This window comes from Columba livia, chromosome 15, assembly GCF_036013475.1.
Source record: "Columba livia isolate bColLiv1 breed racing homer chromosome 15, bColLiv1.pat.W.v2, whole genome shotgun sequence".
NCBI lineage: Eukaryota > Metazoa > Chordata > Aves > Columbiformes > Columbidae > Columba > Columba livia.
The window spans coordinates 13,701,405-13,728,761 of NC_088616.1; the positions used below are offsets into that span (position 1 = coordinate 13,701,405).

Sequence of the window (27,357 nt, forward strand, 5' to 3'; positions counted from 1 at the left end):
CCCTTCGCTCCAGTCTCCAGACTTGCCTGCAGAGACTCAGTTGCATGCTGGTGATTATTTCTGCAGAGTTCAGTGAAGCATATGGTACAGCATTCTGTTATGTTGAGTCTGATCCAGGCTTTGTAACAAATTACTGCCCACCAAATAATAAAAATACAGTAAGTTTTCAAACCTCTTTAAAACTGAGATACCGGGATTTTGCACCCAGCCATTCATGAACCTTCTTTTGAAACACAGAACTGGGAGAGGCTTTCACAGGGTCGTCTTAAAAATCTACTGCTTAAAATCTGGATCACCTTCTGCTAAACCAGTCCCATAGACAACGTGTGACCAGACTGCGCTTATCTTCCAATACTGGAGACTCTGCAACCTCCAGACGGTCTGGTTTAAGGAGTAATTGCCCTTAACAATTATAAAACTTCCCTAGTGTCTAATATAAAACCTCCATGCTGCAGCCTTCACCTGTGACTGGATGTAATATCCTCACTATACCTGGTTGTTTCAAATTCTTCCTTCTCGTGTTCTTCTGTCAGTGTCAGCTTTAACCTGAGCCAGATTGAGCTGCATGCAAAGCAGTTTACTTTCTTCAGCCTGCAAGGAGGGGTGCAACAGATGGACAAATAAATGCCCTTTGTGGGGTTAAACATACAAAATCCATCTGATGGAATGTGGGCAGCAGCCATGGGCTGCCATGCAGCTCTCGCATCTGTAGCACTGGTACCTCCGGGGAAAACTCCTCTTCCTCCAGTGCCACCTGCAGTTCATCCTTCTCCATCTCTATCAATATTTTACAGCTCATGAATGCTCTTCCCTCCCTCAGCTGATTGATTAGATCCTTAATTTCCTCTAGGGAAGAAAACAGATATTTCATATGATAGGTTTATTTCAGGACTATGAACTTTACCAAGTGCACCAAGAAGATTCTCTGAATGTAAATGGCATTAAATGGTTCCAGTCACTTTATATCAGCTGCCCTTTTCTTTTGTTGCTAAATATTATCCTGGATTTCTGAATGAGCCCTGCTCGCTGCATGTGTTCATGGAGATGGAAGAATGAAGGCTATTAAATCAAGAGGAATTTTTTTCTGGTTTTTATCCAGCCTTTCTCTCTCCCCGTTTCAGGCAGTTGTTGTCACGAAATGCAAGCAGGACGCCACGTTGTTTGTGTATAGCGGAGTGGGGCTCTCTGCCAGGCCAGAGCAAAGGGCTGGGGGAGATTGCCCTAAAAACACTGGGGCTGTGCCAGTGAGTCCATCACTGTTTTCTGTCGGCCTCAAGGGCAGCAGATTGTAGCATCTTCTAAATATTTACAGTGTCATCTTCCAGCCTTCTGTAAGAGATCAATTTTTGCAATTTCCAGAAGTGGATTAAAAAAAAAACAAGAGCCAAGGCAGCTGGTCTCCCTGTGCAGCCAGTTGGGGAAAAGTGATACCAAGAGACTCTGAGCAGGAGTTTAACTGACTTGCTCTGAACGGATTCCTGGAGATGCCTAATCGTCCCCACTGAGGTTAAAGGGACCATCACCTTCCCAGGTTAAGCTGGCCATTGTTAATAGTCCCCTAAGTGAATTGCTCCGAGTTAGAGAGAATGCTGGTAGCCAGAACTGGGACTGCAGCCTGTGTCTTATTTAAGCCTGTGCTGAAACCAGTCTGTGATTCCCATATGCAGAACTCTAGTGCTGATACCTGGCCCAGCCTGGAGTGACAACCTCCTGCTATAACAGTGAGTACAGTCCGGCTGCTATTGTGGTCGTGTTTTGAGGATTCAGAAAGCACCTTGATTCTGAATGTCACCCCAGAGTCAGTGCAAGCAGTTCACTGGTGCTAGTTACAATCTCGGGTGATACGACAGGGATAGCACGTATGTGAGTACAGACTCTCTCCCAAGAGCAGAATCCAGCCTGTGACTTTATGTGCATCGAGTGTGTGTTTCCAGAGAGTGAAAGCACTGCTGGAAATAAGAAAAGTAGGATTGGTGCTGGGAGACACCACAAGAGATCATTCAGTAAGAATATAAGGGGTTAGGATTTGCAGTTCTGCCAGCATCTTGTCAAAGGTTCTCTGCTGCTTGTCCAGGGCAGCACCAGCAGCACTGGCCTAGAAAAATAAAGCCCAGCATTCACCGGACACAAGTTTTCTTTACACTTCACTTCTCTGCATGTCCTGCCAGCTCATCACAGTGCAATTGGCAGCCACTCTAATGACAGGCAGAGTTTCTCTTGGTCACTCTGAATGGGTGATTAAAATGTTTACGAGGCTTTCTTTCCTCATCATTAGGAATTTAACAAGATCACCCAGTTCCCATCAGTGTGATAGTCTTCCTTGCTCCTGCGGTTATAATGATGCTGCTGTGGAGCAAATGTTTTCCACTTCAGATATTCCTTGTGCAGATGTGCTGTTAGTAATTGCCTGGGTTGATTAGTGTGACTCTTTCTATTTCAAAGACGATTTGGTTACAAACAAGATGTTATTCAAGACTATTTTAGACTGTGTTTAACTGCTTGTCTTGAAAGAATAAAGGTATGTTTTTCTTTCTGAGGGCTTTTAATCACAAATATTCTACATATCCTTATGATCCTCACACACGTTCAGATACCATGGTGACAAGCACACCACAGGAACCATAGAATAAAGAACTGCTTCATTAAAGAAAGTGATGGTGAAACAGATTCTTTCAGCCCAGTAATGCAGTGCTGTATGTGGGATTTTCAGCTCTTGAGACCTGTTCTAAAGCCGACTGCAGACATTGGCAGATACCCAAGGACTTCAGTGGATTTGGAGCAGCCTTTGTGCCTATTTAAAGTAACATTTTTATTCAAATGTCCCACAGTTGCACCACTATTCATGCACTTACACTAACACTAGCTAGGATAGAAATACTTATTCAATGAAGGAGCATTTGTTGCCAGTGTTTAAACTACATGTTGTTTAGATCTGCTTTGAGTATGGTGGTTAATAATCAGTGGCCAAATCACTGGTTCTGCAACACTGAGAAGTTCAAAGCAGGATATCATTATCCTTAAAAAGAAGATGAATACCTTGCCTTGCAGTAAAGGAGGGGTTTTGCTTGAGCTGTACTCTTGTTTCTGGAAGTCAGCTAATGAGCTTACCAGAAGCTTGCCGTGTGCTCCTAGGAATTAGCTGCAACTCTTATCTGGGTTTTTTTCTTGATGTGATAAATCTTAGCCTTGCTTCTCGTGGTCATACAGATTACTTGACGTTTAATAGAGAGATCTTAAAATATTAAGAAATAAGGGACAAATCCAAATCTGACCTGAGCTAACAGAAAGACTCCCAGGAATTTCAGTACTAGCTCTTAGTTGGTCAGGCTGGTGCTGGATATGCTCTTGAATAGCTGGATTCCTTGTCTTCTCAAGGTCAACACGGAGGTCCTCTACTTCTTTCTGAAGCCTCTGCCTAGTTTTCTCTGTGCTGGCGACCCCAGCTTGGAGTGATTCAGCTGTCTCCTCTGCTACTGAGAGCCTCACAGTCAACTTTGTCCTGAGGGAGAGAGGACAGGAATATCCTGGCGAGTACGTGGTTCATGGAGTGAGGAGAGGTGGGAGTCAGCAGCCCTCATCTCAAGCACCATCGCTGTTTTCACCATTGAAAAGGTGAAATCCTGGCAGCAGTCTCAGAAAAGGGACTGTAAAACTTCTTCCCTTCCACTGATGGATATAGAATCATAGAATAGTTTGGGTTGGAAGGGACCTACCAAGGTCATCTAGTCCAGCCCATAATGCATGTGGTTCCTCTCTGATGACACACACCATACAGAGTTAACTTCAGAAATATACAAACAAATAAAAAACCCCTAAGGGTTATTCCATTTGTCTCATCGTGTTCAATGAAACCCTCCAGATGCTTTAACTTTTATTGCTATTACGTGAAAGCACCTGTATGTTAGCTCTGTTAGAGAGACTGCTACAAAGATTGGTTCAACTTCTAGTCTGTAATACCAGCTTTCAAGAAACAGTTTCTAAGGGGTTTAATCTGATTTGATGCTTGCTTTATTCTTAGGAAATGCTAGTGGCTTTTGTGGGGCTGCTGGAAGAGTAAAGTCCTTGTTGCAATAAAGAAAGGCTATCCAAATTCAAGCTTTTATCAGAAAGGATCAGTGTTGGTTTTCTGTTGTCAGTGTACAAGTGTTAGGTCTCAATAGTCCCTGTTTTTATTACAAGTATTATTTTCTTTCTCTTGGCTAGAGCCCTTTGCTTTCTGTCTTGCCAAATTGAGTCCTAACAGGTCACATCTACAAGCTGTGACTCAGCAGCCAAACTAAATAATGAGACTGCTTTAAGTCCCAGCTCAGGCTCCCTGAAAGCTGTGTGCTCGCTTGGTTTCTTCCAGGTCTTTGGTCCTTTGAATGGCATCAGTTTTGTGTGTAGTCCTCCAGATTATGCCTTCAGTATTGAATTCAGAGACCAGGCACTGCAGTTCAGGTTTGCGCTCCTCTTCCTCTAACTATTCTCTTTTTGGGTTCCAATCATGCTTGGTGTTGGCCAGGGTCACCACAGCAGCAGTGCAGGACTAGAGACGTCACAACCATTACTTGTGTCTGTCATGTTGGAAGTACAAATATACAGACCTCACTGCCCAGAGCTGGAGTGCTCCACTCAAACAGCTCCATTCTGGACCAGCTAGAAACATCTCAGGCTTCAAAATCTCTTCCTGGTCAGGAGCCAAGTTCCTGTTCTCTGTACCTGTTTTTTACTGTAATACAGTGGATTGAATCGAGCTCATACAACTGAAAACAGAACTTGGCTTATCATCACTGTTTTCTTTCAAACAGTGTTTCAAAGGAATTATGACAGTAAACCCATTTGGTGATTGTTCTGAACACAGAGACAATTCTTGCCAGACTTGATATAGGTGCAGCACTAGAATTACTCTTTGGAGATAAGCAGAAATTTCCAAGGCAGATGTGTCAGGCAGAGACCTGAGATACTGGTATATTTTTAGCCAAACTTGTATGATCTCTGCAAATAAACTCCTGTCCGATCCACTGAATGGACAGTGGACTGAGAACCAAGAGGTGTGTGTTCTGCTTTTTGCTGCTGACTCACGGGAAATTCTGTATCTTTCTTTCATATCCTTACAAGACTCATCCCCCACATTGCTGCCAAGATCAGCTGGTAGCAAACCCAGAGATTAATTCGGATGAGAAAGTTTTCCTCTGTGAGAGCTAACACAAAACATTTGTTCCACTGAAGTGGACAGCAAAGAACAGGCGCTGCATGTCCCATGGCAGCAAGCAACCTCTGTAGGCAGTTGGTGCTCCCCAGCACCTTTGACTCTTCATCCATTGCCTCTTGACGTCATTTGCCTGCAAGGTGAGAGAAATCATTATGTAGATATTCTGGTTAAGCCTGCTCTGAGCTTCCTCATGCTCCCAACTCAGGTGGCTGCTTTCAGCTGTAGGAAAACTGCATAAAGCAGCAGGAGAGAAACTGATTAAGTCTGACTGGAGAGAAAGAGAAGTGAAAGCTAGAAAGATTGGGCAGATTTGCTGGCAAAGTCAGGGCAGGGCTGCCAGAGCTCAGTGAAATGTAAGGGAAGAGAAGGATCAGAGGGAGGTAACATTGCACAAAGCTGTCAAAGAATTTACCTTGGAGCCTGATGGCATTAATTTCAGCTTGGCTCTTCTCCACCTCAGCCAGCTGGACGTTGGCTTCAGACAGGTTGTCTTCCAGCTGTGAAAGTGAGCATCTGGGTTCAGCTGTAGGAGAGAAGTCAATCATACGGTGCCAAGTAAGTCTTGATGGGCCAAAATATCATACCCCTCTTGCAAACTCAGTTTACTCTCAGTTGGTTGTAATTATGATGGGATGAGTGTAAATAGCCAGGGGTAGTGGAGAGTGTCCTGATCTTTAGCCCGAGGGATGCCCGGGGCGGACAGTGTTCTGCACCACCTGCAAACAGCTGCTTTCTGGTATCCCACTGGTATCCCAGGGGGCTGGCTCCCACTGCAGAGGCCTGAATTCTACCTTGCACCCATGGCTGCACCCATGGCTACATTGATGGTTTGGTGAGGAATTCACTGCTGGCTTCTCACTTGGGATTTCTGTAGAGACTTCAGGCTTTCACTGGGGTCATCATCCCTGCATTGGTGACCTGTTCGTCCATCTTCAGCTTTGCTTTCACCCTGGGGATTCTCCACAAGCCCTGTCATCTCAGCCATGGCAACTGTGTGCTTCCCTGGATCTGCAGGGCTGTTCCTCCGGCTCAAGAAGCAGCTCCCACAGCCCAGCATCCCGCTTGCAATTCTGTTAGATCCGCTGTCAGCTGGGATCTGGCAACCCAGGAGTCTCGGTGAGGCCCTCACGGTTGCTTTTATAAGAAAGGCTTCTGGGAGCCTTTTAGTTAGCTTTAATAGTCTCTTTATTTGGGACAAATCGTATCTTTGGTATGAATCCCTTAGAAAGTCAGTGGCTGGTACCTTCCAGAAAGATTAACCATCTCTAGGCCTCATTGCTAAATCTCACCGTAATTATCTGGACTGCAGGCCATGTGTTTTCCTTGCTAAACAATAGCAAATACCCCTAACAGTCCTGCTTCCTCTTTTTCCTGTGTGCTTCTGAATTAGCAACTTCCTAATGAATCTCTGATCACCTTCCACTCCAACTCTATAGGAACAACAAAGCTCACAGTGAATTTCATGGAGCATCGGTGCTTTACCTCAGTATGAGGGGGAGGTTGGGAAAGGCTGCGGGATTTGGCCCACTTGGGAGCTTAGAGAAGCTGCTGAAGCAGCTTCTCCTTTGGGGAGTCCCAAGCGATATTTCTCATTCTCTGAGGAAAAGGACACGATGCTCAGATGCTGGGAAGGTGTCTGACCTGAGCAGCTGTTGCAACATCAGCCTCTTCCAGGCAATCTTCCTTGTTTCTCCACCTAGTGGGAAAGAGGGGAAGAAATATTAGAATTCTGAATGGTAGCACTGCGTCCTGTGAGGTGTGGCTTCATTTCTGTTTTTATTTCCCACCTTTCCTTCCACGGTGTCAGGGAGAGTGCCCTGCAGGAGCCTTTGGCATTAATGTGGCTGAAAAGGTCTATCACCCATCTCTGGCTGCCTGCAAGCAAAAGAGGAGAGGTCTCTGCAGCAGATCACCTTTCTTCTGGCCACAGCAGCATGGCAGGAGATCTGCAGTGAGCATGCAGGTCCCCAGACTTCAAAGACAGTAGAGTTTAGAATGAGTGGATAAGATATTAATACAAGACAAGCTGGATCTCAGAGCTGGCTGAACCATTGAGTCACTGGAAGCTAAAAAGGCAAATGTTTCCAAGCCAACAGGTTTCACAGAAGTAGTCAAAATCTGCTGTAGAAAAAACCTCAAAGTCTACCTGGGGAAAAACAAATACTAGATCTCAGCTGGTTCTGTTATTTAAGGGTTTAAAGAGCGATCGGCACCAGACTCCGTTTTAACAGGGCAGGTTTAAAAGGTCTGTACTAATCTTTTATGCCAACTCAGTCTTGTCAGAAGATAAAGCTGCATGAGCAGCTGCTGTGGGGTAAGAACAGGTAGGATGTTACAGCCAGTGAGTTAAGCCAAACGAGTGTTTCTGCTCTGTAGTGAGCAGGTTAATCTTTGTTGCAAGAGGGTTGAGATCCAGTGTCCTGTCTCCTCAGTGGGACTGGCAGGGCACATAAGTCCCCTTTTATTTTATTGAAGCTCCTCCTTACTCATCATCAATTTTTCTGCAAGTAAAGGCACAAGCACCCCAGGGCATTGAGTCTGTTTGCAGCTCTGAAGGACTAACACTAGTACTTCATTTTTCTTCTGGCACTTAAGCATCCCAGTGGCCTCGCTCTGAAGCGCAAGTATCTCATACTCCCTGTGGAGCGCTGTGTTAGAATGTGAATTAGCAAAGCTTGCCAGTATTTATTAATGATTGTACACATTGCCTTAACTACTTAGCTCTTTATCTAGGTAAATTAGTGGTTTGGATAATATAGAGTTGGATATTTGTATTCTGGGAAGTTAATTTCTAAAGCGAGGTTTGTCAGAGAAGTGCTGGCAGACCCATCACTAAAGGAGTCAATAGTGACACTAAAATAAAGTTCTAATTTGTGATAATATTTTGCATTTCTTAAACAGTTTTTATCTGAGGATCATAAGGCCTTACATAAACATGAATCATTTAAGCCTCATAACTTCCCGGTGATTATACACATTTTATATGTGGGTGAGTGTGGCAGATGAATTACAAATATCAGACAATGAGTCAGAGGAAGGAAAAAAATCCTGTATTTCTGATTCTGCTTGCCTGAACTACTAAACTGTACTTCTGCTTGTCACTGGGTTAAAACTGAAGAGATCAGGGTGTGATTGTGGATTTCCCCAGTGACCTCACGATCGAGTGACTTTTCAGGTGTAGCTAATGCTGTCAGAGCTATGATGTAGCACAACTGCACCCAGTTGGATCCCGTACCCTGGGAAATTCTCTTAAAATTGAGAGTTCTTTACAACCTCTTCCAAGTTTGGCTCTTTTCATCTCGTTAAGGTTATCAGTTATCATTCTGAGATCACTCTCTGTGAGCATTTTCCACCTTGCCATGGATCTTCTTTTCTCCTTCCCATTTGTCCTCCAGCTAGTTGAAAAAAGTGCAATCAGCATAGAAAACAACTTTGTAAAGCATGTACAGGTGATGTTTATCAGAAGGGCCCAAGAAGGCAAAGCAGACCAAAGAGAGCGATCTAAAATATAGATCATAGCAAGCGTAGCTCACCTTGTGCATCTGAGCGGTAGGTTTGCTGCTGTTCTTGGTAGGCTGGTTCGCCTTGTTCTCCTCACCTTGCAGTTTTCTAGGAAGGGAGAGACCAAGACTAGTGGTCAGAGTTGGGTGAGAAACTAACTACCCTGTCCTGGCAACAGACTGAAAACACAAAGAATAGATTCACTGGAGGTGCTTTCTGAAAGCGGTATGTCCTTCATGTGGGTGTTTTCAATAGTCTCAGAGGAACTTGGTCCAGCACTGACTCTTACGCAAGAATTCTGCTCACCCTCAGCAGTTCACGTCGCTCTTTTGGGCAGTGGCACAAATTGGCAACACTTCACTGTGCTGCTGTGAGTTAATACCTAAAAAAACACGGACCTCTTCCTGTTCGGGCAGCACACTGGAGACTCATGGTATTTTTAATAATGAAGACAAGGTTTGTCTTTTCGGGTTTGTTGTTGTTGTTGTGTGGTGTTTCTTGTAGTTGCTGCATTTTTTGTTTGTTTCTTGTTTCCGCCCCCCGCCAGACTGGGAGAATGAGAATGGGAGAACCTAAAGAAAAATGGAGCAGTTATTTCTGCCTGGTAAACTTCCTCCAAAGCCCTGTTCCTTTGGAATTTAGTGACTGAGTCATTCTTAGCAGAAAGATCTGAAGTCAGAGTTCAAACTCTGTGGTCTAATGCCTAGAGACAGGAAAGGGAACATCACGCAGGTTTTATGGATCACACAAGCCGTTAGCAGCATCAGGACAAAATGTCACTGGAAACTTGTATTTCTTTAGAAGGAATCTGAGATTCGGTTATTAAATTCTGAGACATATGAGGCATCTGCGAGTTTAACATCCTGTGGATGTTAACACTGACTTCAGAAGAAGCAGCAGACAGACACATGGCTGCTATGGTACAGATTTAAAACTTCTCCAATGACATTAAATAAAAAACAGCTCAGGTGCAGGAGAGGAAGAAATATTCCCCAAGGCTGGGTGGAAAGCAGTTACATGGCTGTGGAGGGGGGCATTTTATAACTAGAGGCCTAGCAGCATTGCCATGTAAAAGTGGATATCATTAATAAAGAACACAGAAGAGGTGCAGATGTCTTTATGTAGAGGGATCCTCAAAAATTGCTGTTATATGACTATTACTATGGGCTAGAAGGGTGAACTGTAGAATTAAAACCATCCCAGGTTAAATGAGATGCTGGAAGACAATACAAGAAACTCTGGGGGAGATCAGCTGAGTGAATCAGCATCCTAAAGGGTGCTCAGACTAGAGGAGCTGTAATGGTTGACAGGCTTCATTTTTCTGAAGAATAAGGCAGAAAAAACCCTCTCTGTCATGCTTTACACCTGCTTTTCCTTCTCAGTTCTAACCAAGGTATCTCCAGCCCTTCCAAGTCACATTTCAAATCGCTGAGTTAATCCTCCAGCATCCCCTTGCTGGCACTCGTATCCGCTCCTTCCTATCCAGCACCTGGCTCAGTAGGTCCACCTACCACCTATCCAGCAAGTTCTCTTGTTCTATTGAAGGGGTAGGAATCCCGTGTTCATCCTCAGAAAGGCTGCTACAACTCCTGCCTCTTACGGCAGCAAACTTCCATTAGCAAGAAATGCAGGAATTTGCCTCTTCTGCAGAGTTTATTAAGATTCCTTTAACATACCTGTTGCTATAGTTGATCTGAATCTCTGTGACTCGGGCCATAGCATAAAAAACCTCTGTTTATACACACACAGGTCCTTAAAGAAGAATTAACATTTTAAGATGCCACCCTGGCTTATTGTAGATCATGCTGATAATCAGTGACTGACCAGGAGGAGAACTCAAGACTTGTGACAACAGCTCCTTTGCTTTACCCGTGAGACCTCTTGGTCTCCTCTGTTTTCTAAGGACTTAACTGTATTTTGGATACAGTTAGGCTGTCTGTGAACCTCATGCATCATCCCCATATGCTCTTTATTCATTCCATATTCTGAAAAGGAGCCTTTATGAGTCATTTGAGAAAGCTGATGCTCTGCTTAAATGAATACTAAGCCATTAACCATCCCCTGTGGGTAACTCTCAGCTGGCAGTTGGACGGGAGGTCGGTCTTCTCCTGGCTGAGGGAGGCCATCTGCTCCTCTGCTGTTTTACGTGTTTTGTGAGCTCCCGAGTCTTTGACATGATGCTTCTCAGCTCCTTCAGTTACATTTTCTTCTCCTATTGGGCCACATTCAGCAAAGGCTTCACCTGGAAGTAAGGATTTCAAGCAGTGACATTCCTAAAACAACCCTTTTCTACTATAATGGTCCCTGAAAGCCCTGAGGTGGTCCTTTTATTATCAGATCTTAGTATTTTTTGCATACCAGTGGGAGGTCTGGTGTTTCCTGAAATACCTGTTTAGTGCAGAGGGTTTAATATCTATAGTGTGAGTAATACAGCTCACAGTAAATGTTGTTCTAGTGCACAGTAGCAGATCTGTGCACCAGCAAAGAAAACAGGACTCTATTCCAGATTCTGAACGGATATAAATGCAGAATGAGTTTGTTTCACTTATATGTGGAAGATTGGCTTTAACATAGTTTTGTTTCACTTAAGCTTGAGTATCTTGGTCAACACTCTCCTCTCTTACCAGAAAACCAACTGAATTATCCATCCTGGGACTAAGTGTCTGAGCTGGAACTGCCCCTTCATGGTGACAGTGCGGTTCTGCTTAAAAGAAGGGAACCAAGCAGCTTTGTTTCAGCTTTTAAGTGTTAATGAATGGTGAAATATTGTATTCCCATGCTCATAACCTCACCATTTCTTTCTGTGCTGTTTTTAGAAGTGGGAAGGCCAGGTGTTGAATTTCCAAGACAGTCTATTTCCACTGCTGGGAGGTCGCAGGCTTAGCCTCAGATTTCAGGGCTCTCTCTGTTTACTAACTTTTCTGGCATTGATTAGGAAAGAAATCATTCAGGCCCCTTGCCCTATTAATAATTAACAAGAAAGTCACCAGCTTTCTCAGTGTCTTTCCTGAAGCGAACATAGCCGTTTTTTTCTCTCTGCCGTTATCTTCACTGCCCAGACATCCCAAGGTTCTCAGTGCCTGTAATTACCGCTGTTTAATTCTGCAGAACAGGACAACCTCAGAGTATTTTCCTCATCCTTCTGTACAATTTCCACCCTCCCAGAAAAGCAGCTACAGAAACTTCTGGACATTCCTCTGAATTACCATCAGGCGTAGCCTGTAGCAAATGGAACGTGTGTGGCTTAGAAACAGTTCTGTTTCCAGGCAATGTGTATAGCGGGACTCAAAGTGTTCGTGCTCAGTTGTACGCAGCAGAACCTGGAGTCGATATGTGGTCAAATGGAGTAAGCCTCGATGCCCCACAATTTTTTGACATGCAAGAAGGGTCATAGCAGTTTGCTGACATAGGAAAAAAGGACAACAGAATTGAATTTCTTTAAAAAATGCTGCTGTGAATGTAGAAATTCAAGTTTTTGTGCACTAGAAGAGACAAATACTGCTGGAAATATACAAGTTAAAATATACAAATGAACTGGAAGCTAATTTAAAGGGTGTTTTTTGCCTCCTGTCTTTCCCCACTGTGGGCAGTGTCTGGTCCCCTTTAACCTCCATCTATAAGTTGAAATTTAAGGATAGAGTAGGCTAGAGGAGTGGTGAATACTGTGTAATTATGACAAAAGTTGGAAAATGCAGATTTTAGGTTCATGCTAAGAACAGAACGCTCCCTTTTGCATGGCTGTTGCAATAGCTACTTTCATTATGTTATGATAAAAGCATATGTGCAAAATTAATGATATATGCTGCTAATATTAGACAGCTACAACAGTCTCCCTCCGTTTTCCTTTCCAGTCTTAAATTGGATAAATGATCAGTTAGTAGGATTTTTAGCCTGACTAAGGAATAGTAAAGAGCAAGTGAGATTTATTGCGTAGCGTGAGGTGCACTTCATTTGCATTATATTAACTCTACTGTCTGATTAAAAGTCAGTTTGGGGAGCATGTGTAAGAGAGAACATTCTATGCACGAGGAAGTGGGTTGCTGTAGAAACTCCGACTCTGCAGCTGTATCTACTCCAAAGGCACGCTGAGTCATAACTGCCATCCATTTATTTAGCTCAATTTGGTAGGAGTAACAGTACTGTTACATCCAATTCTGTACTGTTTCTCCCCCAGGTCAGGAGAGCCAACTCTGATACCTTCTTCTTGTCCACTGACCCTGGAGGGATCGTGCTGGGATTCAGCCTTTGGGATCTAAAAGGAGAAATGCAGGTCTAATGATATAAGAGCTACCGTTAGCAGTGGTGCAGAAAGGCTAACCAGCGCTTGAGATCTCTGGTTTTGCTTTCCAGCCCCACAGGCACGGCATTCAAATACTGGTGGTGAGGAAGCTTGTGGACATTTCCACCCGTCTGTGCAAAGTTCTTGGAGGGGGACCCAGAAGGGTTAGAAGCAGGTATTTGTACTCACTGCCTCTGGTTTCTCATGGACAAGATCACTGCACAGATACCTCCGGCATCTCAGAGTGGAAGATGTGTGTTCCGTAATGGTGTTGGAATTCAAACAACATGAGTAATTGCCTATTCATAGCGGTTTCGTTTGCCGTTTGCTGCTTTCCATTACTTGCCCTTCCACTTTATTCTATAGCATAGGTGAAAACTTATGTTACTCATCCCCTCTGCAATTCACTCTTTCTGTGGTTGGTCCTGCAAAAAAAAAAAAAGGGATTGCAGGAGGCAATGCAGCCTAATAAATAATGGTGCCAATTTGTCTAGTTCCAGTTCATGTATTTCCTAATTCCTTGTGCTTCTCTCACAAAATGGGAGGTTTATTAGACATCCTGTCGCTAGCCCTGGCGCTTGGAAGCATCTCTCAGACTAACGTTCCCTTGAAGGGGTACCAGGTAGTCTGCAAAGTGGTGACCCAGCTCCTTTCATTCCTGAATAAAGGTCTGCTGTTCAGCCCACCGCAGCTTGTGCCGAAGGCACCATGTGGCTTTGCCTGCGGATTGCTCTGCAGTGCTGCAGACACCTACCAGACTCGCGGAATTCATTTGGAACAATACGGTGGATGAAATGCAGGGCTGCGCTGTGCGAAGCGGTTGTTGGCTGGTTCAGCTGCTCCTGGAATGAGGCAAAGAGAAATGGAGTGAAAAAACTTCACAGGAGTTACAAAGGCTGGAGAGAGAAAACCCTCTGTATTATAAAGTCATTTGTGTTTCACAGCTGCGGAAAAACAAACCAAAAAATCCACACAAGAAGGTGGCAAGTGAGCCTGGTCCTACGTGGCCCAGGGAAACAAGCTTACATGTGTGAAAGTAACCTTGGGCGTGATGTGAACCTGAAACAATCTCAGGTAAATGTTCCTGGTTCTGGCTTATAATGCTATATAACTATTCCTTCAGGGATTATCATCATACAAAGAGTTAACATTGAAAAGACCTGCTCTCTATCAGCAAGCCTAGAGGAATGACTCCATGATCTGATAACAACAATTGGCTTTTATTTGCTGGATGGACCAGCCCCCAGAGACAGAAGCTGCTGCAGAGGACAGGCAGGGCTGTCAGCAACCAAGAGTGGCTGAAATGGCAGCACGGTGCATAATATAAGCAAACAAGGGCGTCTGAAAACACTGAATTGAACTTGCCCATAACTGTATCAGCTTGCATTCAGCTTTGGATATCACAGAAATAGTAACACAGGATTTTTTCTGTAATGTATTTCTCCTGTTCATTTGTGACTTTCAAGGCCAAACACTAACAGGCTTCTCTAGACCTTTCTCATCCTGTTTCTAGCACTCAGGACAGCAAATCTAAGTCCTCTGACACCAGCCTCAGAAAGATCTACAACATCCTCCGGGTGCCAGCCTGCATCTGAAGGAACCAGGACACAATGCTCTGTTCTGCCTTATCCTTCTCGTGTGACCCTGGGCAAATCTTTTAGAGAGGTTTCCGTTGCCTCAACACAGCGACATTTTAGATGCGTTCGTGTGTCACCAGCCACTGCTCCAGCACAGCACAGGCCTCTTCTAAGCCCTGAGTCATATCTTTTTGCCCTTTGTGAATGTCCCAGATACCCAGGAGCATTTTATATGACACAAGTGACACTAGATGCACACATTTCAGTAACTGAAAACTGCTGCTGCTGGAATACAAAGGCACTGATGGCTGTTTAAATACAAAAGCATGAATGATCGCTTAGCCTGTGGAAGCTGGAGGCAGTCACAAAAGAGGACCTTCTTTCCTGCCTCTTGCTGCCACCAGCTAAAATCATTGTTATTGCACTGAATACGTGAGAGATGTTCTTGAAAAGGAGTCACACTGAAGTAGGATACTGTAGCCTCCAACATAAATCTGTCTTAACTGGCTTAAGTTAGCACTTCAGTGCTGTCTGGATAAATTACTGACCAAATAAAAATGTGTACCATTTTACCTGCATTCTGCTTTGGTTTAGAAGTTGTTTTCTCATTGTTTACTACTCTAAAGAAATTCTCAAACCAGAAGTGAACACAGTCCTTGGAAAAGGAGAGAAGCTGCATTCACAATATGTTGGCATACACATTTTTTTGCACTCTAAGTCAGCCTCCTCTCTCTTACGCTGCTGCTGTTTTACCAGTTTAGCATAGACTGAGATGGAGTTGCACATGCAGGAAGTAGAAATAAATTCTGACCCTGCCCATTTGATAGCTTGAAAGCTGAAAAGCAGTTTCCTAAACTGCTTCCTATTCACCTTTTAACTGCAGAGTCCTGGGCTGGGCTGATGACAATCCAAGTAGGCAGCGAGTTTTTCTGGTTGATGGAAAGCTGGCATTTGTCTGGGCAGCAGAAGGCCACTGGCTGCCAGGAGCGGATTATGCAGCTTGTCGTTAAGCCGGGACTGCACTCACGCTTCCATCTGTGCAGCGTGTTTCTGCAGCAGTGCTCGGTTGAGCCTTCGCTGAGCAAAGGCAGTGTGTTCCACCTGCCTCGTGGTGCTGGAGGGGCAGGATTTTCAAGGACAGAGCTAGATTGTCTTTTAGCAAGAAAATGAAATATACAGAGGCAGACACAGGCTCTGGATGAAGGGAGTGTTATAAGGACAGGCTTAATCCTTTCCACAAAAGAATGATGGGGAAGCACTGGGCACCATAACCGATGACATTTGTTTGCCGACACATTGAGCTGACGGTATTGATTGTACCACATAATGTTCACCCCACCTGCAGCCTCCTCCTCCTTAAAGAGGATTTCTGGAGCAAGCCCACCACTGCTTCATTTCGGAGATCCTGTTCTTCTCTAGTCACCCTGTGATATTGTGTCACACCTGGAAAGGGGCAGGGGACAAAAGGCCTGACCAGTTCAGACACAGCGAGAGATAGCCCTGTAGCAGTGCACGAGAAAGCAGACTTCTGACTGTTAACCTGCGTGGAGAGAGGGAGAAATCCTCTGTAGGGAAATCCTCAGGCACGGAGAGCCTCTGTGGGTATAGGGGAAGGATGCGAGTTAATGCTGTCAGGGGAATAGCATTAATGTACTCCCTGGAGTCTTGGGAAAACCCATTTTCCCTGAATAAAGGATTTTGCAGGATTGCCAAAGGAAAGGATGTTGTGGAGAGATTGTATTTTTACATTTTAGGCTCGTATTTTGATATTCTGACAGAGGGGACAATGTAGCTTATAGACTGGTATAACCAAGCACAATCAGAACATATTTTGGCGTAGTCAAATGTCACTTTCAAAACCCTGCTGGGTAGCAAAGAAAGGAAATAGTTGCTGAGCGTAAAAAAGATAGAGCAAAGGGCCATGATTCCTGCTCTGATCATGTTCTGTCTGTGCAGCAGAGGATATGAATAACTGGTGGAGTTTGATAATATGCTTAAATACTGTTCCTGCTGCTAAGCATTAGCATGGCTGCTTGACAGCACAGCAGAGAGGCAAGTCACATACCCCAGGAAAGCCTCGACAAGCTGCAGCGAACTGCAGGACTCTGGCTCTTCCAGCAGCACATAAGCAACAGAAGCAAAAATGAATTTAATCCTGTGGCTGATACACCTTTTGGGTAGCTTGGCTACAGCTCTGTGTTACTAGAAACAAACCTCGGCTTGAATTTTGGGGGTTTTGTTCCTTTTCAGAATATCTGTAAGTATTATATTTTTAGTTAAGGCCAGTGGCAACATGTTGAAGAGTCACGATACAGCCTTGCTGTTCTTTGTATGTTAAAATGCTCAGCTGTTGCATTTGCACAATCAGTATTTTCAATTAATTGTTACTGGAAAGGATTTTGGAGATGCAGATTTCTGCATGGCAGAGTCAATCTCTGGCTGCAGAACTTCTCTAAGTCAACAAGAGACACATTAATTTGCACCAGCAAAGTACTTTCCCCAGTGTTGCTGTGCGATAAAACCCATGGAAGTTTGATGTGATCTATTCATGCTGAGAACTTGGCCTCATGTCTGACCTTGCTAGGTGCGTGGTCCAGCTTACTCAGGGCTAGAGACCAGGGTATGGCAACGTAGCGGCTGTTATAGGTGGCAGCCTTCGATGGCCATCAGGGGAACACGCACATGCTGGCCAAATCCCCAGTTCTGGCACTACGGTGCTAAGAGGGATCCTTTCTGCTCCAGCTTGTTCCCGATCTGGAGATGCCCCTCTGGACCTTTCCAGAGTTCGGATCCATTAGCTGAGCAACTGTCAGCCACTATTGGAGAGAAGATTACCACGTTAATCTGAGTAACAAGGAGAAAATCACTCATTGTCCCCATCCCCTTGTTGCATATTAGAAAACATTTCTTCCCAGAAGGGGCTGTCAGGCATTGGAACAGGCTGCCCAGGGCAGTGGTGGAGTCACCATCCTCAGAGGGGTTGAACAGACGTATAGACGAGGTTCTTAGCGACATGGGTTAGTGCTAGATTTAGGTTATGGTTTGACTCAATGATCTTAAGGGTCTCTTCCAACCCAAATGATTCTACGATTCTGTGATTCTATATTGAGAAAAATAGTTTCAGGCTCTGCTTTTGAGGGTTGGTGAGCTCTCCAGCCCCGCTGGGACCCCAGAGGGAAGGACAGAAGGGCAGCAGGTCTCATCTCTGTCCCTTCCCGCACACCCCGTCCAGCAGAGCTTGCTGGCTGGAGGAGAGGCACCAATACACACCTCCAACAAGGCGTCTGAGCTCCCATACGCTGTGGGAGGTTTGTGCCTGTTTGTTCCACCATGGCTCCAGAAACACCTGCAGAGCGGGGCTGTTTCACAAAGAAGGATCGAGTCCTTCGCTGAGAGCTCAGCCATCTGGCCAGGCCTGCTGCCCCGTGACAGCTGTGAGTGCCAGCGCTGACTCTCAATAGCACATCTGTTCATTTAAAAAAAAAAATCAGTGTGTTGTTTAAGGTCATTGTACATTCTCTGGAAACAAGAGTCTGGTTTTAGCAGCTTTTTCAGTCTTAGCGAACTGGCTGAGCTCTTAGCATGCTGGCTTTGTCTTGGTTTGCTGTCACTAAGTGTGAGATCTCAGCCTACCTCTGTGTTGTCCATCTCTGCCCGCTCTTCTCTTGGCTACTGCTTGAACTTCATCATGCCCAAGTGCGTGATATCCCATGTCAGCTTGTAAACAGAGATCTTCTCTTCTGGACTGCAGCCCAGGACATCAAAAGCCACCTGGCAGAAGGGATGGAGAACCACGCAAGAGAATTCTTAATCTGCACCATAAGCTGGAAGCCAGCCCATAGTGCTAAACATCTACAATAATTTTCCAGCCTATTGAAATTTGACCAGCCAGGTCCCTTCAGACTCGCATGGGACAGAGTAGCTCAATATTGCTGTAAACCAGCACTCTGCTTTTCTTTCATACACCGATTTATGCTAGCCAAGAACTCTGTGCTTTGACAGCAGTTGTTCTAAGTGTCTCTGAGACCATGAGCAAACTTCAACATATCATCTGGGATATCAGCTCATTCCGCTTTTCACCGTGCTTTTTAAAATCAGCAGGACATGAGCAGCAACATCCCCTTGTAGCAATTATCCCACATCTCGGCCAGCACAGACACGGAGGATGTGTCCTCTGCTGGAACATCGTGCTTTGCTCTCCGGAGCAGGGGGAGCGCACGACTCTGAGCATGCCAGAGAATCTTGCGGTGTGTTACTCGTGAGCCATGATTTGGGGCTATGAAATTCATATCTGCTTTGTACAAAAGGCTTGTTTGCAATGGACAAATCCTGGAAGCTGTAAAATACCGACAGCTGCTGGAAGGAGCACTGTAACTTCAGCAGCTGGAGACTGTTTGATCTCTCTGTAGCTCAAGTCCTGCTTGTAATAATAGTCTCAGGAGCCAGCAGACATTCCCAATAAGCTCTTTTCAGTAACATATTCTTCAAAATTATATTAAAAAGGAAAATGTGTGTCAAAACCAGACAAAGGGTCAAGCCTACCTCTAACAAAAGCTGTTTCTTGAGATTACATATGTATGTGAGATGAGCAGGTTTTAACCCATGGTCTCTGCCACAGCTTTCAGATGTCAGTTTTCAGGCTTCAAACGAACCCTTTAACCAGCTCATTTGAAGGCCTGCAAACCCCAGGCCATCGAATGTCAACCAGAAACTGCTACATCAAGCTCATTTGCTCTGGAGCGGATCTTTTACTGTCAGGCTCCAGACAACTGAACAAATCTTTAGGCTATCCCTAGCTGCTCTTTCAGTAGCTTATTTATCCTCAGATTGAAAAAGCTGAATTTTATTCATAGGGGAAGCTTAGGCCAGGGGGGCAGCAAGCTGTTTGGTGTATTTTCAATTTTGCTGGTGTTTCTCCAGACTTACTTCAGTGAGAAGTGGCTCTTGCGCATCATCTGTGTTGTCTGCTGTGATCACACCTTGATGCACCCGGTGGCAATGAGTTGGATCAGGCACAAGAAGCAGCTTCTGCAGCAAGGGGCAGAGCAAGAGGTGATTACACCAGTTGCCACCAGTCTGATCAAGGCATAATGTGAGCTTTTTGTCTGGAAACTGAGGGTTTTTCTAGGGTTCAATTCCTGAGCATGTTTTGAGTGCATCACTTAAGAAAAAAGCCCTTTGTGGGATTTGTTAGGTTACCTAGGAGCTTTTAACATAGCAGCCACGTCAAAGTAAGTGGCATTGAACACCCAAACCTTTTTGGCAGTATTGAAAAACTAGTCCTGGCTGTCTTTCCTGTCCTGAGGAGACGTAAGCGATTGACGTGAAGCAGCTCAACACTTCAGTCTGAAAAGGATCACTTTTACCTTAGTGGCAGCCCTGCCAGATCAAGCGGAACCCCACCATTCATTGATCAAGATACGGGAAGACAGCTTTCTTTTCTCACTCTGGCCTGCCTAAGGAAAAGTCACTTGCAATCCTCTTCTTCCTGGGTAATTAGTTACAAACCCCCACTGCAGAGAACCTATTTCAGTTTCTAGCCAAGTACAGTTCTGGTGAGCAGGTTTCTTATTCTAGAAACAGAGGATTGAGCAGGGATTTGTGCATTAAAGGGAGCAAATAACAAACACAAATTGCCACACCAGGAAGTTCAAGTTTCTTTTTGGAGACAATCTGGTGGAAGATCTGATGATCTCTCTCAGGTACCTCCTGGGAAACGACAGGTGACTTCTCTAGACCTGGAACACAGAGGTAAACGGTTTGTAAGACCAACCTGTGAAATGTGTCCTTATACTACCCTTTCTTTTTGAGGAGAGCTCTGGAAAAGATATTTTGTACCTTATAATCTGTCCATACCTTCTGTCAGGTGCTAACATGCTTATTTTGGCTTCCAGTTTCCAGAAAAAAAACGAAACATCTTCCTTTAAACCTGACCATATCAGCTGTACCAAATCACCAAACCTTGCTGGCAGCCCTTGCTGGGCATTTTTCACTCTTGCCTCTCAGCTGAAGCCATCTGTCCATACAGCTCTGCTGGTGAACAGCATCATGTGCGTTCTTCAGACAAATATTTGTTGAGTCAAACCACCTTTATTTTCAATTTTAGTTAATCCAGGTGATTTCAGGGAGCGCTCGTACAATTCCATCTGCCACTGAGGGTACAGAAGGACCTCGAGCTGGTGCTACTCCTTGCACAGTGAAGGTCTGTCCGCGTCCTTGCCCACCTGGCCAGGCTGCAAGAAGCTGCAACCTGCCAGTAAAACAACCTAAAACTTCTTGGCCCGCTGTCCAGAGAGGCAAATCCAACATATGGTCTCTGGGTGTGATACAAATCTGTGTTGAGTTGAAAGTAGGAGGGATGCAGACAATCCCACATTAAAGAATAACCATTCCATATGTTTCCTCTCTCCTCTTTCTGTGTGCTAAAGGGCTTTAGTCAGGAAACACGGTGGGCTCTTTTTACCCTGGGAGCTGGGATTTGTGGTTCTCAATTTAGTCTTTGGTGCACGTGTGCACACAAAGAACAATGCACCTTCCCTGGATAGCTATTTTTAGGGTCTCGGTTGCAAGGCAATTATAGTGTTGTACTGATGAATGTGAGTAATGGTTGCAATAGAATTGTAGAATGAGAAGTGCACAACTTTTGGGGGAGGCTTTGTGCCATTTACATGTTCACAGAGTCTCATAGGCAACTAAAGAAAGAAGAAATAAATTTATCATCACCCAAAGCACACAACTCGACTGAAGAAGTAGGGGCAGGTTTTGTTATAATTTCAATTAATTTACAATAGTGCAGATCCTTCAAGTTACCAGGGTTCATTTCAGATTTGCAGTGTCTGATGTAATCGGAACAGGGTCCATTCAACACAAGAAAAAACCCAAAGCAAAATTAACATAAAGAATTATGTGCTTACTTACAAGTCTCAGCATTAGCCCCAGCCAGCTTGCCTGTGCTACCAAAGTGAATTCAGATAAATATGCCCTGGATGAGAACATAAAAGATGAGCCTGTTAATCAAGATTGCAATATCTGTAGGAAAACTGAAAGTAGCTGAGAGGTTCCTAGTGTTCAGTGGGGACAGACAGCACTGCCTGTGGGGGCAAATTTGCAAGTCAGTGAGAGGAAATTTAATCTTTTTCAAAGATCAGATCTATAAAAAACCCCTTTCTTCTTGGTTTCTGTATTAGAGCTTAAAGAAATCCTCCTTTCTCTGCAGCATATGGCAGAAGAATGTAGCACACAGAGGAATGAGACTGCAGTTGAAAACCCCAACGTTTTGCGTTTTCACCGACAATTTCTAAATTAAAAATAATCTGCAAAAAATGAAAGCCGTTTTAATCTTTGCAGAGTAAACAGTTGAAAGACAATTGATTTGGGGTTGATCAAAACTTTTAGTCTTTTGACATATACAAATATGAAGTCAAACCAAAATTGACTGACAAACCCAGTTCAAGAAAATAAGACACAATAAGGCTTTGTGTGGAATGTTAGTAAATATAAACTAACTTAATGCTTGAGGAAGCATTTTAAAATAATTTTTGGTTTTATTTCTGCTGAGGGAACATCTTTGTATGACCTCCCAGTGACCTGTCAGTGAAGGGCTGGTACCTACAAAATTTGAGGAATTATTCTTCTTCATGGTTGTAGCATTAGCAAAGGTCTCCAGAACAGGACCCACCTGGGTGATTCGATCTTCCAGGGATTCCTACAAAAAGCAAGTTAAATTTGGCATCAGCAGGATGCTCAGCACTGAGGGCTTAGGCTTTGAGCACAACCACTCCCCGCCATCCAAAGCAACCCTGTAAATACATTTTGTCCCACAGAAAGCTGAATTACCGCTGTGAGCACTAATTCCTTTCAGGTTCAGCCCTACCAAAGGGTCCAGCCTTGTGGATTTGGGGCAGGCGGGAGTCTGGCTAATCTCAGTTCCAAGAAGGAGCAACAAATACAAAGTATAATGCAGTTTTCAGTGCTTTCAGTCTTCCAGTAAAGAGTTTTGGGGATGTGCCAGGAATGAGAGACCCACAGGAACAGGTTGGGCAGCGCTGGATCTGCAGTCAGAAAGCTGGGAAAGAGGAATGAGGTTTATTGCTCGTAGGAAAAGGTTATTCCAAGGATAGAGGGCAGCATAAGACAGGCCAGGAATGGTGTAGGGTAGGAACAGCCTCAGGGGAAGAAGTTGAGGAGGAGGAAACAGGTACAGAAGTACAAGCTGGGACATGCCAATCCAGAGCTTTGGCGGTGAGGAAGCTGGAAGGAGAAACTGGAAGGCACAGAAGGAATCCCACGAGGCTAGAATAACAGGATTTTTGCTGCGAGGCCAAATGTGGCTGCTATTTATGTCTTTAAGTTCTGAGTTGTTTTACTGAGCCTCATAGTAGAGTCAGAGGGGAGAAGGGGAAAAAGGAAAAAGAAACAAGAAACAAGAAACAAGAAAAAAATAAGGAGAAAGGAGAGGAGAGGAGAGGAGAGGAGAGGAGAGGAGAGGAGAGGAGAGGAGAGGAGAGGAGAGGAGAGGAGAGGAGAGGAGAGGAGAGGAGAGGAGAGGAGAGGAGAGGAGAGGAGAGGAGAGGAGAGGAGAGGAGAGGAGAGGAGAGGAGAGGAGAGGAGAGGAGAGGAGAGGAGAGGAGAGGAGAGGAGAGGAGAGGAGAGGAGAGGAGAGGAGAGGAGAGGAGAGGAGAGGAGAGGAGAGGAGAGGAGAGGAGAGGAGAGGAGAGGAGAGGAGAGGAGAGGAGAGGAGAGGAGAGGAGAGGAGAGGAGAGGAGAGGAGAGGAGAGGAGAGGAGAGGAGAGGAGAGGAGAGGAGAGGAGAGGAGAGGAGAGGAGAGGAGAGGAGAGGAGAGGAGAGGGAGAAGCCACGGCTCAGCCTCAGAAGCTGTGATGCCTCTGCATGCTGAAGCAGCCAGTAGCACACAGAGTTTCTTTCTGTTTGATACCAAACAACACACTTCATTGCTATCAAGAAAAAAAAGCCCGTGTCTCCCTCCCCGATTACTGATGCTTATGTCTCTGTCTCTTTTATTACTTCAATAACTTGGTCTTCACAATGTTTTACCCAGATAAAACACTTTTTACTATGGGTGTTTGTGGGTTTTTTTTGTTTTGGTTTGTTTTTTTTGTAGGTGGCAGGAAATGAAGTGCTGGGAAATCCCACCTGGCCGAGGATCCCTGAGGCTGCTGTACAGCACGATTCTCTCAAAAATCTCCATTCTCTCTGCAAACACTGTGATTATTCCTCCCACTGCTCTTTCAGTTCCCAGACCACCTGCAAGCCCCCAGAGCTCCATGTGAGGGTAGATTCATCGCAGCCACAGATCAATATCACCCTCCGTTTCACGAATGGAAAAAAAAAAGAAATGCAGGGAATTAATGTGATGACAGGGCAGAGCAAAGCAGAGAACTCCCATGTTCCTCTTGCTTTGCCATTTGCTTTTAACAAGTGACAAACAGGCAGGGAAAAGGGACTCGGATATGAGCTGACACTGGAAGATTTAAGTCACACACACACAGAATTTACAGCAGCACGGGCTGGCCCTCTGAGCCAGGACCGGTTCCTCTCCTGCCATTCCCCTCTACTCTTTCAAATCATGGATCCTCAGGTGGGTGTAGTGCTGACATAGGGTGTCTGGGACACTGGCCTCATTCAGGAAGGTCACGTTTGCCATGTCATCAATCTGGCTGAACGTGGACATGTTCATTACCCACCATTCCATCCATCTACTGGACATTTGTCACCATGATGGCCTGCAGTCTTGGGGAACAGGAAGGTGATGTTATCCCGGATAGGTCTCCATGAACCACATGGGAAGACACTCTTGGACATGCTTCCACTTCAGGTCTTCTTCTGGCTGCCACTGCCCCTGGCTGGTGGCCTCAAGAAAGGATTCCCACAAACTGGCTGACCCACGGGGCAAAACAGGTCCGGACTCAGAGGTGGTTGCACTTCCTTGGGAGGCAGGAGGCTTCTGCGTTCCTGTTGAACCCATGAAGCAGAGCTTAGCTGGTTGATTGTCATCTTCAACATGACTTTGTCATCCTTTTCAGATGGGATCTCCTCAGCAAGGAAACCCTCTTTCTCATCCGTCACCCAGCAGGTTTTCCTGATGTCACAGGGCTTGTTCATGGCCTCAGTTTTGTCTTTCTCAAGAGGAGCCAGAACTGGAAAGGGTCGGCATCATCCACACACTCTTCCTTTTAATAATCAGACATCTTGACTTCTCATTTAGGCAGAAGGTAAAACTAGAAGGAAAAGACAAAGGGAAAAGTGCTTCCCACATTGCTGAGAAAGCAGAGATTGAAGAAGCCTGGACTTGCCTGTGGTGCTGTCCTGTTCACACCAACAATAACTTCTGATTCAAAAGGAACCTGCAGCAGAAGGAACAGGCAAGTCAATCCTAACCTGGGTGCTGCTTCCTAAGAGAGACCAGAAAGCGAGAGATTAATGGGCAAAAAAAAAGGGAGAATATTCCCATTTTTTCCTCACCCTTCTTCATTTTCCAGTGCCAGGCCACTGGGAACCTGCCTATGGCCAAGAAATGGGTCTTTCTTCCATCTTTTGTTCCTGAAAACTCTGAGACCCTGAGGCCCAGTTCTGCTGAGGGTAGTTCTTTGGTGGGGGGTTGCAGTGGGATTTGGGAAGTACTGAGGGTGTTGATGGTTTTCTGTGGTTGCCAGAGAAACCCACAAAGTAGCTGTAAGTCAGAGCAACCGCAGAGCTTCTCGCTGCCTCCACAGGGTCAGGCAGCCCCTGTGCAGGTGCCTCCCGTGCCGTTTGGGCACATGAAAGGCTACAGCAGTGCACAAAATAGCACAAATGTAAAAGGGATTCAGAGGAACCTGAAAAGGAGGATCTGGTTCATCACCTTCTGTCCTCAGCCATCAAAAACCACCAGGGTCATCCAGGAGAGTCTGGCACATCCTCTTCACATGCCCCTTGGTGGTTTCCACCCTTGTCACGACCTGTGACCATCCCTGTGGCAAAGCCATTCCACGGGAGGGAGCAGGAGAGTTCAAGGATGTAACTCACATCCCAAGGCTTTGCATTTTTTGGGACTGGTTCCACATTGGGAGCAGACAATGTCCCACACACCAGGCAGTCTTCCTTCCCCCACCCCCACATCTAAACCAGCTTTAACGTTGTCAAGGCAACAGTCAAACTGCTGATGGTGAGGAGGTTTTGTCAGTGTCCAGCTACCTCAAGACTGGGGACCTCTGAGACCTGCTCAGCCTGTTGCTCCCTGCAGAGGCAAAGCTGGTTTCATCACTCCTATGCATTACTTAGATTAAAGGGAACACCAAGCTATGCTGTGGCTTTGTGTTGCAGCGCACACACTGGCCAGGCCAAGGGCTGCTCTCCATTCCACCTCTGCAGCCCCCGTGACATGACGACAGCCCCAAGCAAAGCTTTGCACCAGCCTTGTGAGTCCCATCGTCTGCACCAGAGGGAGAGGAGTCGGTCTGGGGTGAGTGGGAGAAGCCCCCGTGTGTGCAGAGGACTCAGTGCCAGCAGGGTCTGGTTTTAGAGGCTACTGCTTGGGCTGAAGTCAGAATAACTTGGCACTGAGTAGAAATGATGACGGTACTGGCCCTTCTGGTGCTCTCATTTTCCCCACCATCCTGAAAACCTTGGTGATCTAAAAATATGTGCATGCAAAGATTCCAAGGCAGCAGCACTACAACTTTGTAAACTGGTTTCAGGGGTCAAATAGGTCCTGGTGTAATACTGTCAACTAAAATTTGCTGCTCTGGGATGAGTTACACCCATAAAGCAGGAAGGAGGAACTTTCCTCTGTCCATTTCCACGTCTGATCAGGCAGAGATAAGGAACTATAACAGCTCAGCAATCATTTCCCCTCTCAATCTGTAGTTAAATTTGTAGACTTGTTGGTTTTACATGCCCAGATTGGCAATGTATATGTGAGACTTGGCTCAGGTCTACACTTTATCTGTCACCTCCCTGAAATTCATGCGCTAGCGTGGTCTCTGAAACAGATCAGTGAAATGTTAGGTATCCAGAGACAATTTGTGTTTTTAAAAACTTAGGCGTAAATGTAGTCCCAAAAGTCGTGGCTGAAGGAATTGGTAAGGCCATGCCAACAATTGGGGCTGAGCTAAAATTCTGAAAATGTACTTCGAAAAAATCACAGGGAATTTAACAAACGTATTGTTAAAATACCTGTGAGGTCAAGTCTCCCTGTTATAAAACACAGTGAATATATATATATCCAGATGGGCTTTATGTCAGCCTGCAGGTATCGTGCTTTTCTCTTTCTGCCTCCGCCTGCAGTTTCTGCCCTGTGGAGTCAGATGGTCCTTCCTGATCTCCACCCCAAACCTTCCCCACAATCCCACACAGCAAGTACCTTCCCACTGCACCCCGGTCCTGGAATATGGGTGTTCACAAGGGCTGCCCAGGCTCCTTCAGGGCTGCTAAACCAGAGCTTAACGTTTTAAAAGACGTTTCCTTACCCATAAATCCAGCAGGCTGCAGTGCTGGGAGCCTGACTGGGAAAGCTTTGGTCCCTCAGGAGAGATCAGATAATTATTTGTTCCGTGGGGATTTCTCCTTGTCTTCCCTTTCCTTATAGGATGTTTTATGAACTCAGCTGCTGGAGCACAGGGCCAAGAGGCTGCAACAGAAGGACCACCTGATGAAGCTTCATTCAAAGTCACGGTTTGGGCTGTGCCCTTCTTGCCGAGGTGGTTTCATCGGTGGCAGGACAAACCTCAGCCTGAATCCTTGGCAGGTGCAGCCGTATTTGAGATGGAATGAAAAATTCATTTAAAAATCATTTCTATGTGTTTACG

At 45.3% G+C, this 27,357-nt stretch overlaps 1 protein-coding gene and 1 long non-coding RNA gene across 12 annotated transcripts in view; one reads left to right on the forward strand and one right to left on the reverse strand.

The window, feature by feature from the left end:
• Nucleotides 1-27,357, forward strand: part of KPNA7 (karyopherin subunit alpha 7) — a 51,280-nt gene that overhangs the window by 9,540 nt on the left and 14,383 nt on the right. For 7 of the 11 annotated variants that reach the window (XM_065031369.1, XM_065031362.1, XM_065031363.1 and 4 more), the window contains 3 exons: nt 24,777-24,933; nt 25,874-26,012; nt 27,138-27,296. The exons of the other annotated variants lie outside the window; for them this stretch is intronic. The gene's annotated coding sequence lies outside the window, so the exon portion shown is untranslated. The remainder of the gene's footprint in view (nt 1-24,776; nt 24,934-25,873; nt 26,013-27,137; nt 27,297-27,357) is intronic. 11 annotated transcript variants of the gene reach the window in all.
• On the reverse strand, nt 4,922-6,892 carry LOC110360225 (uncharacterized). The gene is made up of 3 exons (XR_002415994.2): nt 6,836-6,892; nt 5,607-5,717; nt 4,922-5,324 (listed from the first exon to the last, which is right to left on the reverse strand). It is a non-coding gene; the product is annotated as an uncharacterized LOC110360225 (long non-coding RNA).